This window comes from Rhinolophus ferrumequinum, chromosome 6 (genome assembly GCF_004115265.2).
Source record: "Rhinolophus ferrumequinum isolate MPI-CBG mRhiFer1 chromosome 6, mRhiFer1_v1.p, whole genome shotgun sequence".
NCBI classification, from domain to species: Eukaryota; Metazoa; Chordata; class Mammalia; order Chiroptera; family Rhinolophidae; genus Rhinolophus; species Rhinolophus ferrumequinum.
The window spans coordinates 26,630,991-26,644,975 of NC_046289.1; the positions used below are offsets into that span (position 1 = coordinate 26,630,991).

The 13,985-nt window shown below is 35.5% G+C and overlaps 1 protein-coding gene across 5 annotated transcripts in view; it reads right to left on the bottom strand.

The window, feature by feature from the left end:
• The window catches only part of PCNX1 (pecanex 1), a 134,405-nt gene that overhangs the window by 99,892 nt on the left and 20,528 nt on the right, over positions 1-13,985 (bottom strand). The gene's annotated exons all lie outside the window — the stretch shown is intronic.

Here is a 13,985-nt window from a genome sequence, read left to right on the forward strand (position 1 = left end):
GCTCTAGATTCCAAATGTTTTTATAAGATTCAACTTCAGTTATCTGAGAACACAGCTTCAAATTTGCTTGGAAAGGTAAACTCAAATTGCTTGCGATGGTGAAACTGAAAAGGTCCTGGTGAACTAGGCAGGTTTAGAACACAGATTAAGTTTTTTGTTTTTTTCTTTAAGTTTTTTTAAAAAGAAGTTATTTGGGAGGGAGAGAGAGGGAAAGCGTGTAGTTTGGAATTGGCAGAGGGTTAAAAAAAGTAACTGAAGCCCACCGTTTAATACTTTTGGGTTGGATATGAGAATAGGTACATATTTGGTATTTTTAAATACTTAGATTAAGAAGCCCTTCATATTAGTGTATGTAAAAAAATAAAACTGTGATTCCAATTTAAAATGTCACTGAATAACTGATTCAGGCTTATGATTTTAAGCTGAAAAATGTATTTAAAATTTCACAAAATCCATAAATATCAGGTTTAGAAGAGTGAAGTACTTAGAAACATCTGTCAGATAATTTAAGTACTTAAAAACGAATACTAAATTTATAAATGCAATTTAAATTAAAAGGATCTTAAGCCATATTTTAAAAAACCAAACATCTTAAAAATGATGGTTAAAATTTGTTCAATTTGTAGAGTTGAGTTTAAAATTCTAAGTTGTTTAATTTACAGCTTTAATAAATCTAACATTCATTGTAAAAAAATTTCCCTGAATAACCTTTCCCAAGCAGAAAATACAGACAGACACAACACACACACACGCACACACACACACACAGACAAAAATTTCAAAGTAAACACAAACATGAACACATATGCTGCTTAGAGTATTTATAAAAGTTCTTCATGATGCTGGTTTCCATATGATATGTTCACATAACAACTAGAATTCTTTGAGATCATTTAATTCAACACCTTTATTTCCAGACAGGAAATTGAGACCTACTAACTGTGAGTGATTTAGCCAAGATCACCCATCTTAATAACATCTTCATGACAAAATTAAGCATGGTCTCTTATGCCTATGGTTTACTACATACCAAGATACCAATTCCATTTTCAAATATAAAGTGTCAATGAAAAAATGAGTCAGAGTTCCATCATTATTCACCACAGCCCATATTAACATTTAAATGACTGATTGCATTAATTTAAGTAAGTGGAAAGAAAACAACCTCACCATTATTACTCACAGTGGCAGCAAATACAATGGGAATTTTTTTTTTTTTATTGGGGAATATTGGGGATCAGTATGTTTCTCCAGGGCCCATCAGCTCCAAGTCGTCCTTCAATCTAGTTGTAGAGGGCGCAGCTCAGCTCCAAGTCCAGTTGCCGTTTTCAATCTTAGTTGCAGGGGGCACAGCCCACCATCCCATGGGGGAATTGAACCGGCAACTTTGTTGTTGAGAGCTCACGGCTCTAACCAACTGAGCGATCCAGCTGCCCCTCTGGAAGCTCAGCGGCAGATCCAGCTCGTTGTCTTCAATCTAGTTGTGGAGGGCGCAGTTCACTGGCCCATGTGGGAATCGAACCAGCAACCCTGTTGTTCAGAGATCGAGCTCTAACCAACTGAGCCATCAGGCTGCCCACAATGGAAATGTTAATGGCCCCTCAACTTAGGAAAAAATAAAAGAGATTACCTAATATTGAATGGCCCATTGTATTTGCCCTTACAAAAGAGTCAAAGATCATCAATGCTCAAAACAGATCTAAATAAACTCTCTCCCTACAATTATACTGCTAAGTGTAGTAGATAATTAAGTGCCAAAAAACACACTAAAATGTGTAGGATATATAGTAAGCACAGAATTTCTTTTTTAAAAACATTAACGTTGAAAAGACTGAAAACCAAAAAATTTCAAGTGACCATTTCATACTAGAAACCAGAATCAGGTGATTAACACTTGTATTTTCTACGCAAACTTCAAAAGGTTCCCATTTATTTTACATTACATGGTTTAAATGCTTAAGTCCTGTCAGTGGTTACCCTTGAGGTTTCTAGGTGACAGAAGACAGCTGTGCTATAACAGTTTCACTTTTCCCAAAGTGGGTGAAGTACACACAATGGGCTGTTGTGTGACTTTAAATTTGTTCTCTACTTGCATTACTTCATTGGGCTCTCAGCTGATCCCAGCACACCTGACACTATTAGTATTGGATCATAAATGGATCATAAACCCTCCCTGTAACTGTGCTTCACTAATATTACAAGAAATTTTTAAATGATGTCTGCCTTTACATGGGTTCAGTGGTCCTCTAAAATCAAACACCAAAAACTAGAAACTAGTTAGGTAACCTATTTTTCAGTTTTATGGATTGTATGCCAAAGGGCAAACCAAGTAGTATTTACTATTGGCTTTTACATTTTATTAAATTAGACATGTCAATACTGTGTTTTCAAAGAAAGATTTTCAGAGATATTCAGAATTCCATTTAGCAGCATTTCATGGGAAAGCAGGTTCTTTTTCTAAAGAAAAAAACTTTTACAAGATAAAACTGTTTATGTTTCTGTTAAAAAAAAATTGTTTTTCTATCCCATTCAACAACACAATTCAAATTAAAACACCTATTTTGAAATTTCTGGGGCAGGTGCTTACTGATTTAAGGTTAATTATGTTCCATAACAAACAAAAGTACTAGTATGTCCAAAAGGACATGCTTTATTTTCTTAGGTTATAATATTTTATTGTAGATGTCATCTTCAAGTTAATGTTGATGCAACCACGCACATTAGCTGCCCTCTGATAATAAAAGCCTATCTATTTTCTCTTCACATTATACCTCTCTGTATAAATTGTTTATATAAAAAGACTGGTTTTACTTCCTTCCTAGGATACCAAACGTGGACAGCAGAGAATGAAGGTGCCACACGTAGCAGGTGGTGTTAACACTGATGGACAAAGCCCTCATTAAAGAACTAAAAAGGTCACAGCACTGCAGACTCAACATAAGGCCTACAGTCATCACAGGCTTTAAGTATTCTGCTTATACATCTTAAACATCTATCTTACACATCTTATGTATCAAAAGATTATAACATTAAAACAGACAAGCTGGGTATTTTTCCGTTCCATTGTACTATGATCAGTTAATGCCTTGATTTTTAAGATTTGCTTATCATGTAGTTATACTGAGGTATTCAGACCAGTTCAGCCAGAAATCAGTGATCTGGAACTTAAATATTAATAAAATGGCAGACATCACCCACAAATGGGGCCAAGGTTGTGAAAAAAACCTTTTTTTATACAAATCTCTCAAAATAGCCATCATTTAATGCAAGACGCCATGAATGCTGGGGGGTTTTTCCAGTAAGGCCAACTACAGTAGTCCCCCTTACCTGTAGTTCCACCTTCTGCAGTTTCAGTTACCCAAGGTCAACCGCAGTTTGAAAATATTACATGGAAAATTCCAGAAATAAACAATTCATAAGTTCTAAATTGTGCACCGTTCTGTGTAGTATGATGAAATCTCATGCCACCCCGCTCCGTCCTGCCTGGGACATGAATCATCATCCCTTTGTCCAGGGTATCTACACTGTATACATTACCGCCTGTTAGTCACAGTGGCTGCCTCGTTTGTCAAGAACAAGTGTTCTGGTCACCCTTATTTTACTTACTAATGGCCCCAAAGCACAAGAATAGTGATGCTGGCAATTCGGACATGCCAAAGAGAAGCCAGGAAGTACTCCCATTAAAGTGAAAAGGTGTATCTGATTTTACACACACACACACACACACACACACACACACACACACGGTTTGGTACTATCTGCAGTTTCAAGCACCCACTGGGGATCTTGGAACGTATCCTCCATAAATAAGGGGGTCTACTATACCTCTTTAAGGCAGTATTTACCAAACTTCTGGCATCACAGCCTTACTGGGCATTCAAGCAAACACGTGAACTGTATATTTTAAGTAAAGATTCATCACATTTTAATTTCTTACACTGACAGACAGATTAAAAACTTTAATGTAAAGAGCAAAACTTTCAAACTATTGTAAGAAACGTAAAAGTATCTTTGTGATCTTAGGACATGGAAGATTTCTTAAGTATGACTGTCAAAGAACACACTATAAAGGACTAAATGAATTTAAATTGAAACTGTTTATTGAGAGACACTATAAATTGAAAAGACACGCTAGAAACTAGAAGGTGCATTAAAAAGTGTATCACTGTAGAGCCGGCCCGGTGGCTCAGGCGGTTGGAGCTCTGTGCTCCTAACTCCTAAGGCTGCCGGTTCGATTCCCACATGGGCCAGTGGGCTCTCAACCACAAGATTGCCAGTTCTACTCCCACAAGGGACGGTGGGCTGTGCCCCCTGCAACTAGAAACAGCAACTGAACCTGGAGCTGAGCTGCGCCCTCCACAACTAAGACTGAAAGGACAACTTGACTTGGAAAAAAGGCCTGGAAGTACACACTGTTCCCCAATAAAGTCCTGTTCCCCTTCCCCAATAAAATCTTAAAAAAAAAAAAAAAAGTGTATCACTGTATATATGTATGTACAGAATTAGGGGAGATCACCCAGAGCAAAGATGTGTCATTAGAGACTAAAGCTAAGATCTTCACATCCTCGTACTCGCAGTTACTATGCATGGACACAAAAGTTGGATAGTGAAGACTGATAGGAGAAAAAATTGATTTATCTGAAATATGGTGTTGCAGGACAGCTCTACAGATACCCTGAACCACCAGAAAGACAAACAAGTGGGTCCTAGAGCAAATTAAGCCTGAAACATCACTGGAGGCAACTATGACAAAACTGCAGCTGTCCTACTTCGGTACATCGTGAGAAGGCAGGGTTCTTTGGAAAAGACAGCAATGGTGGGGAAATAAAAGGCAACAGGAGAAGAGGAAGACCACATAGGAGATGGACTGACTCCATCAAAGAAACTGTACGCACGAGCCTGCAGGAGCTGAGCAGGGCTGTTGGAGACAGGGCATTGTGGACACTACATTCATAGGGTCGCCAGGAGTTGGAGCTGACATAACAGCACAAAACACAAATATGCAGTATGTTTATATGTATATGTGTGTGTATGTACACATATATACACATATATAACACATATTACATAAGGAGTAAATGTACATAAAGAATTCCTTCAAAATCAGTAACAAAGAGGCAACCAAACCAAAGAAAATAAAGGACAATACACAGAACTTACACAAAAAAATACAAAAAGCCAATTTGAAAACATGTTCATTTTTATCAGTAATAAGCAAAATACAATTTAAAACCACAACAATATATCATTTAACACTGATACATAGGGACAAAAATTAAGAAATAGGACAAATATTAAGTACGGAGAACCAGAACTCTTATAAACTGCTGGGAGAAATATAAATTGGTAGACACAGCACCCAAGATGCAGCAATTCCTCCCATAAGCATAAAACTGAGCAAAACTCTGGCACATGCAGCACTATAAGACTTTTTTAAAAAGGGGGCGAGGGGTGAAAAACTCAATTGAAAATCAACAGGGAAATGGATAACTGTAGACTAGTTACCAGTGAAACTGGACAGTGAAAACTACAGCTAACATGTAGCAACATAAACTTAAGTATTATATTTTAACATAAGTATTATATTTTAAATGTAAACTTACACTTTATTGTATTTTCTTGGTTTATAGGTAATGAACATATATTTTTTATAATTAGAAAAAAGAGCTAAAATTAAAATAGTGATAAAATGTTTTCATCTTATATTTATATTAGCTTTCATCTTTTACAAAGACATGATTTATATTCATCTCAACAATGAACATAGCAACAGGTCAAGTTCCACAGCAAGGCAGTTTCTCACCTTACTCCTTATTTGCAAGTTTAAAAAAATACTTATCTCTCAATTGCACCTCCCTAGGAATGACAGGAAATGTTAAGGGCCATCAGATAGCTCTCAATATACAGATCAAATATAGCCCCCAAATTGTGGTAAGCCTCCTAAGAACTGTGTTCGAGACTTTTAATAAAATTACCCCTCTTAAAAGTTGTATGGAGAGAAATGCCACTCAAAACTACAATGGAATATTACCTCACACCCAACAGGATGACTCCTATCAATAAAGAGGGAGAAAGAGGAGGGAGGTGGCAGGAGGAAAGGAGGAAGGAAGGAGAGGGAGAGAGATGGAAGGGAGGAAGAGAAAAAGGAAAAGAAACAAAATAACAAGTGTTGGTAAAGATATGGAGAAACTGGAACTTTTGTGCATTGTTGGTGGGAATGTAAAATGGTGCAGTCTCTATAAAAACAATTTGGTGGTTCCTCAAAAACTTAAAAGTAGAATTACCATGATTTAGCAATCCCACTTCTGGGTATTTAAACAAAAAACATCAGATGCAGTATCTCAGAGATATTTGCACAAGCATGTTCACAGCAGCATCATACACAATAGCCAAGAGGCAGAAGCAATGCAAACGTCCATCAATGGATTAATGGATAAACAAAAGTGGTCTGTACATATCATGGAATATTATTCGACCTTAAATAGGAAGGATATCCTGTCAGCATGTTACATGGATGGACTTTGAGGACGTTATGCTAAGTGAAATAAGTCAGTCACAAACAGACAAAATACTAGATGATTCCACTTATATGGGGTGTATAAGCAGTCAAATTCTCACATGGAAAAGCACAATGATAGGTGTCCAGGGGCTGGTAAGATGAGAAATGGGGAGGTGTTGTTTAATGAGCACAGAGTTTCAATTTTGCAGGATGAAAAATTTCTGGAAATCCACTGCACACCAACGTGCGTATACTTAAATACTACTAAACAATACACTTAAAACAATACACTTAAACACTACTAAATAATACACTTAAAAATGTGTTACAATTGAAAATTTTGTTTTTTACAATTAAAAAAAGTTAGATGGATGAATATTTCACTTTGTCTTCTCTCAAGCGAGGAAAGAAAGTCAAATGTTGACAAACAAGCTTGGAGACTAAGCCATTTATACCACAGTTTAGTCTTCAATTGACAATTTATCATTAATATTAAAAAGCTGTGATATTTCAGCCAGGAGTGATAGGTTCAAGCTATTCAAGGTGCCAAATATACTTCTGATAGGACTCTTCAGAAAGTCACTTGGAATCACAGAAATGGTCACACTAGAATTATCACAGTCATTATGTTTCATTTCAAAACTCAAGTGAATAATTCTCCCCTACGGCTAGCACACTGCATGGTAGAAAAGGAATCTACACAATGCTCATTTCCTTGTGCAGCAATGTAAAGACATAAGCTCACTGTCTATTTTTTTTGTGCTGGATTCCTAATTTTCAATATTTTCTATACCACTGAATCAAGATCTAGAAGTATACAGTTAAAAAAGGAGTACTCCCGGTAGTATTTGTAGCTGTTCTCAATCAGAACTAATTTCAGTGTTTTTTTGGTGTGTGTTTTTTAAATCACAGGATATCTTTTTTTTTTTAACTTTTATTTAAGTGTGTTTTTACAGGACCCATCAACTCCAAATCAAGCAGTTGTTTCAATCTACTTGTGGAGGGTGCAGCTCCCAGTGGCCCATGTGGGGATCAAACCAGCAACTTTGTTGTTAAGAGCATGGGGCTCTAACCAACTGAGGTAACCGGCCACCCCCTCAGTGCATTTTTTCCAGTTCATGTCACAAAGTCATCATCAACTAAATTTAACACTTACTGCCAACTAGCATCTCATACGTGGATATCAATATCTAATACTTAGTGATTACCATATGCCAAGCACTTTTCTAAGTGGTTTATGTATATTAACTCATTTAACCCTCATGATCACCTCATGAAGTCAACATTACCTATTCTTCCCATTTTACAGATGTAGAAACTGAGGCACAAAAAGTTACTTGCCAAAGGTCTCAGAATGAGACATTAAGGAGCAGTTTGGCTCCAGACTCCTTGCTGTTAATCACTGTACTTAACTGCCTCTAAATCAGGGTGGGCAAACTTTTTCTATTAAAGGTCAGACAAAAACTATTTCACATTTTGCAGGTCATATCTGTCATAACTACTCAATTCTGCTGTTGTACTGTGAAAGCAGCCACAGACAATATATGAGCATGGTGTTTCCCAATAAAACTTTATTTGTGGACATTGAGATTTGAATTTCATATAATTTTCACATAGCATGAAATATTACTCTTCTTTTGATGTTTTCAACCACTAAAAAATGCAAAAACCAGACACGGACAATAGTTTAGTGGTTACCAGAGGGTAAGGGGGATGGGGGTGGAAGATGAGGGTAAGGGGGATCAAATATATGGTGATCGAAGCAGAACTGACTCTGGGTGGTGAACACACAATGGGATTTATAGATGATGTAATACAGAATTGTACACCTGAAATCTATGTAATTTTACTAACAATTGTCACCCCAATAAATTTAAAAAAAAATGCAAAAACCATTCTTTCCTCCTGGGCCATACAAAAACTACATGGGCATAATTTGCTGATTTCTGCTCTAAATGAAAATTTCTTTTCTTCCCTCACCAATAAACCAAACATCTAAAAGTTCATCAAGCACTTCTCCCTCTTAATATGCTTCAGGTCCAAATCTACAATCTCCAGCATCAATTATGAAACAAAGTAACGGCTGGCAAACATAGGCCAGTAATTTTTCATGGACAATATACTTCCCCTGAAATCAAGTCGTATTCAACAGTATCATGTAACAACAAAATTCTGAAAATCGCTCATCTTGCTTGCTCTCCAAGCAAAACAACTGTAATTAATGTTAAAAAGTAGTTTTACAAGTTTTTAGGCAAAAGCATATAGTATACCTGTTTTTTACTACTGTAATTTTAAATAATGCCTCTGTAGTTTTGGTACCTTCCCCTTTAGAGAAAAATTTATCAATTTACACTAGAAAACACTGGTTTGGGATTATTGTGGGAAAATCCCACTGGTTCCATAGAAATCACCAGAAAAATGATAAAAATTCAATGGCAAATAACTAAGTAGGGACTAGGGCACAGGCTCTATCAGTACTAGGAAGGAAAATTTTTAAATAGACACAAACATAAACAGTATCTCACTGTCTCTCTTAAAAAGTAGATTAACAGGAAGATAATCATAGAAAGTAAAGGAAAAAAATTAAGTCAGTCTTTCAAAATACAAATAGATACACAGAAGGTCACATTTCTACAAAACACCTCCTTGGACATATTTTTTTCCCTCAAAATGTTTAATAATAAATTTATAGCTAATAAATACAAATGTCATTCCCCTGGGGCCTTTCTTTGCTGCCTTATGATAACCCATGGTTCAATATCCAGCTACAAGGAAAAAATTGAGTTACAGTTCTGTTTCTAGGTCCAAAACATTAAATTCATTGATTCTTCTTCTTAAATCCATGCTTCTCTCGTATGGTTTGGAATATTTGAATGATGCCAACTACCAAACCAAGGTAGTTAGTATTTCTACTGAACTACAACACAATCAATCACTGACACATTTAAAAAGAAAAACAACTTCAATTTTTCTTAGCTTTAAAGTTCTGTCTGCTCTGCCAATCTGTTGCAGAAAATGGAGCAAAAATTAAATGATAGGGAAAAAGCTATCTAGGAAATGAACACCAAAATTAGCAGAATTTGAAAGCAGTACGCCTGATGACCTAAGCACGGGAGGGGAGGAAAAACCAGATACTAGTCATGTCCTAGATTATAAGCTCCATCCATCGACAACATGCAGGCTAACTGTCTTAACACTTTTCCAGGAGAAGCCAAACTAGACAGTCCTAACAATAAGGAGTGCTGCCCTCTTTCCATAGTATGCCCCCAAATCAGTCAGTCCTATGCCTATCTACACTGGGTACAAATGACCAACGGGGCAAAGAATTAAGAACCATTTTTTGTAAAGCTCTACTGAGATTACCCAATTGGCCCTGGGTTCTAGCTTTTCTACTGGTATACCTGAAGCTGGGGGAACACCTGTATTTACTCATCCTGATGGAAAATCCCTTTTAGCATATTCACAAAAAGGATATATGCATATGCTAATTGCTACAATGCACAGAATGGTTCTGTATCTACCCCACCTTTCATTTCTGGCAGACAGAGAGAATGTTGGGAGGACAGGAAGGAAGAAGGGCTTAGTAATCAAATATTGCCCGTGAGTTATAGAAAATGACTGTTAATTAGGGGTAAGAGAAGTTAGAGCAGAAAGCTTTTAGGCCTTACAGTTTTCATATACAGGCTGCCCCCACAGAACTTAAAAAAGGCCCTCATGTCACAGTCATGGCTGTGCGGATTCGGCCCGATTGCCAGTCTCCTCCAGGGGTTGAAGTAAAGCATTCCAGGTGGATATTTCCTTTCAGAGGATGGGGCTGCAGAGGAAAAGGAGAAAAGTATTCCCAATGTTGTGATTAAGGCATACTTTCCCATAGGAAGTGCGTGTGTGTGTGTGTGTGTGTGTGTGTGTGTGTAATTTTCTATAAATTCAACTATACAATGAGTCAAACTGATTTCAGAAAGCCAACTGGGAACCTCTGTAACAAACTCAAGAATACATTTTCTCCAAATGCAACTGGTTTACAAATGAACTACTGGCACTTGAGCCTACCCATATTGCTGCATAAGTCTGAATTTTATCTACATAATAAATATTTTAATATAAGTAGAATCACTAAAAATACTAGACATTATCTTTATTGTCTGCTTCTATTTGCATTTTATATTTATGTCACTCTAAAAACATATATTTGTGTTTACATTTTTAACTACAGTAGAATGCTCTTAGGGAGGCAACATTCAAAATGGATTTAAATACTACCCATCTAAAAAGGGACCAAACTAATACAGTACATACAATTCATCATCAACATATATGTACTAGGAGCCAGAGATGGGCAATTTAAAATATATGAGAAGATGGCATGGACATGAAAAATAAGGGAGGGGAAAAAAAACCACCTTAACAAATAAAAGTAAGGCTGACAGACTACAATAATCTTATATACCTTATAGAAATTTTCCTATTACTTTTATTTTTCCCAACAAGAATAGCTTTTAGATAATCTGACTCTATGAATTTAGGTTAAAGTCAATGTCTTTACAGTTAAAATTTTATATAAAGCATTTATTTCTACTCTATTCCATGAAGCAATTGTGTTCATTTCATTCACATATATCTTTAACAACAGAACTCTCCTCGCAAAAGCCATTATAAGTTACCTAACCTAGGCTTACATAGCACACCAACGTCATTTCTTCATATGGATATCATTTAACTTACAACACTTTATGAATGTACATATGATGCTGTTACTGGAAATTCTGTTTATCACAAATACCCATTTTTGCATTTCATTACAACTGCTCTTTCATCATTGAGCTCATAAGTGCATATTCCTATCTCCATAACCTAGCAACATATATTGCTTTTAATTTAATCTTTAACATATTATAGCATTCAACACTTGTGAATTATTAAGCTATAACCCTAGTAATAGTTACTATATCTGTTAGTTTCTTACGACTTTTTAAAAAGCCAAGCAGTGTTGTTGAAAAGACAAAAAAAGCAACTGGGGGAAAAGAGGACCTGAGCAAGCAGCAGGTAACATAAGAGATTTTGTGCTGACTCAGATGATACAGTGTTTCTTTCTTTGCTAAGGGATAGTTGGGGCAGGGGATCCAGACTTATATTGAAATATACATAAGGATATGTATATAATATACACATACATGTGGTGGACGAGAAATGGAATGCTGCAAAACAAGAACAAGATGGTAGGAGGGGAAAAAAAAACTCAAATGTACTTTACAGCAGGACTTTCCCTGTTTCCAAAATCATCTTTAGATTACTATAGAGAACAAAAGGGAGGTTAAAAACAATTGTCAAGTAATTCCAAAAAGGTTTCCAAACAATTCCTGTCTAGAAGAATTTGTCAATAAAGATAGCACATTGAAGATCTGAAAATTTTTCAAACATGAAGGTAATTTTTCAAAACAGGTGGATCCCCAAATACAAATACTACACAACAATCTAAACTAAATAGATGGAATTAGTGATTCCAAAAATCCTTTCCAAAACTAATCCATCCTCTTACGTGTGAAGTGCTTTTCTGATGAGATTAAGGTACCTATTTCCAAGCCACCAAGCAGTAGCCAACCTAAAGTGTAACAAATAACTGATAGGTCTGGAAATTATAACTGGTTATTACAACATGCCAGAACAGAAGTAAACAAAGAAAGGTAGAGATATTTACACATCTAATAAAATAAAGAGACTGGTACAGAGATTTGTCTTTAGATATTATCTAGATGATATACCTAGAGAACTGGACTTCATTCTTTACCAAAAAAATTCCCCAAATGAAATCATTTAAGGACCTAAATTGAGAGGCACCAATGTTTTGATTTACATATGTTTTCTAAGTAAACTAACCATCCTGGAAAGACAGTAGGTTATCCTGCATTAAGAACTATCTTGATTCATACCTCCTTTTGTAAACCAGTAGCTTGACATTTTGGTATATGAATCACTCTTTTATTAGTTTAATCAGACTAAGTAAATCCAAGTAATTTGATAAAAAAAAATTCAGAAAATTGATAAAAACAATTCATCTAAATGACAAATATCATATGAGGACCAGAAGTTGTCTCATAAAGTTCAACTTTAACAGCCTGACCTATTTCTTTATTCCATTTGTTTCTGATATATTCTATTGAAACAATTTTTCAGGATTCACAGTAAATAAAAATAAGAATTCATTAACAAGCTCTGTCTGCATCACTTTGCAATTCTGAGGAACAGCAGCTAGGTTATAATATTTTTACTGTACCTAACAAAATGCCAGTTCAGGATCTATTCAAAGGGATTATTTTATAGGCCAATACATAGAAAACAATGGGATTCTTCTCGCACTTATTAACTATACTGCTATAGATGTTGTACACTATACAAACACAAAATAAATAATAGCTCAAATTTAAGGCTTAAAAATAAAAATAATTTAATTCAGTAACAAAAACATATAGCCAAAGGAAAAGTCAAACTATGAGGATCAAGTAAAAATATTTTGAAATAAAATAATATACATAAAAATTAGGTTTTCAAAAGTTATTTGATTGTAATCTTTTCTGTTTCACTAAAATTCAGTGGAGTTGCAAGCTGACATCCTAACACAAAAATGTAAATCAATAAGATTTATAAATTTAAAAAGGTATATTAGTTCTCTTAAGAATATTATTAATAGAAACCACGTATCATTTTTGCCCTGAACTCACTCAATTTGCTTGAAACATAATGATGGTATTGCATGCTTATATAGTCCATTTCTACCTTTAAAAGTAAATGCTACAATTAGGCAATGTATCACACACGAGATTTAAGGTGAGGTAAATATGAAAGATGCCTAACAGGAAAAAAGAATGAAGGAGAGTATAGTATGTCTTACTAGCACCATTTCCTTATTTTCCATAAAGGCAACTCGGACACACTTACCTCAATTTATTCATTCAACATATATTTACTGAACACCTATTAAGTCCCTTCTGAGGAATGGTAACACTACAATAAACAAGACCCTTTCTCTCCTGGAGCTTCTTAAAAATGATTAGTGTTTTACCAAGCACCACGTGCTTTAAATGTTTATCTCACAACAATCCTTTGAAGAAAGTACTATTATCTCCATTTTACAGATAAGAAAATTGAGGCTATGAAGTCACTTGCTGGAAGCTGGTTAAGTGGCAGAAAGAGAATTTATATCCAGTTTGACTCCAGTGGTTTAAGAACCTGAGTTGTTAACCACTACACTAGACAGTCTCCCTCCAAGGCAGTGTTTTCCTACCTTTTTCTCATTATCACTCTCCTAAGGAGACTTTTTGTTTGTTTGTTTTTCCTAATCACTCTCTGAGAAATAATAGAAAATATATATGTTGGTTTCTGCCCCTGGTTCCTGGCACAGAGTTCCTAAAACGCTTGGAATTTCCTAAGTGATAAGAGCACTAGAAGCATCTTTGTTCTAATATTTGGTTTTTGACTCTGGTTCCTGACA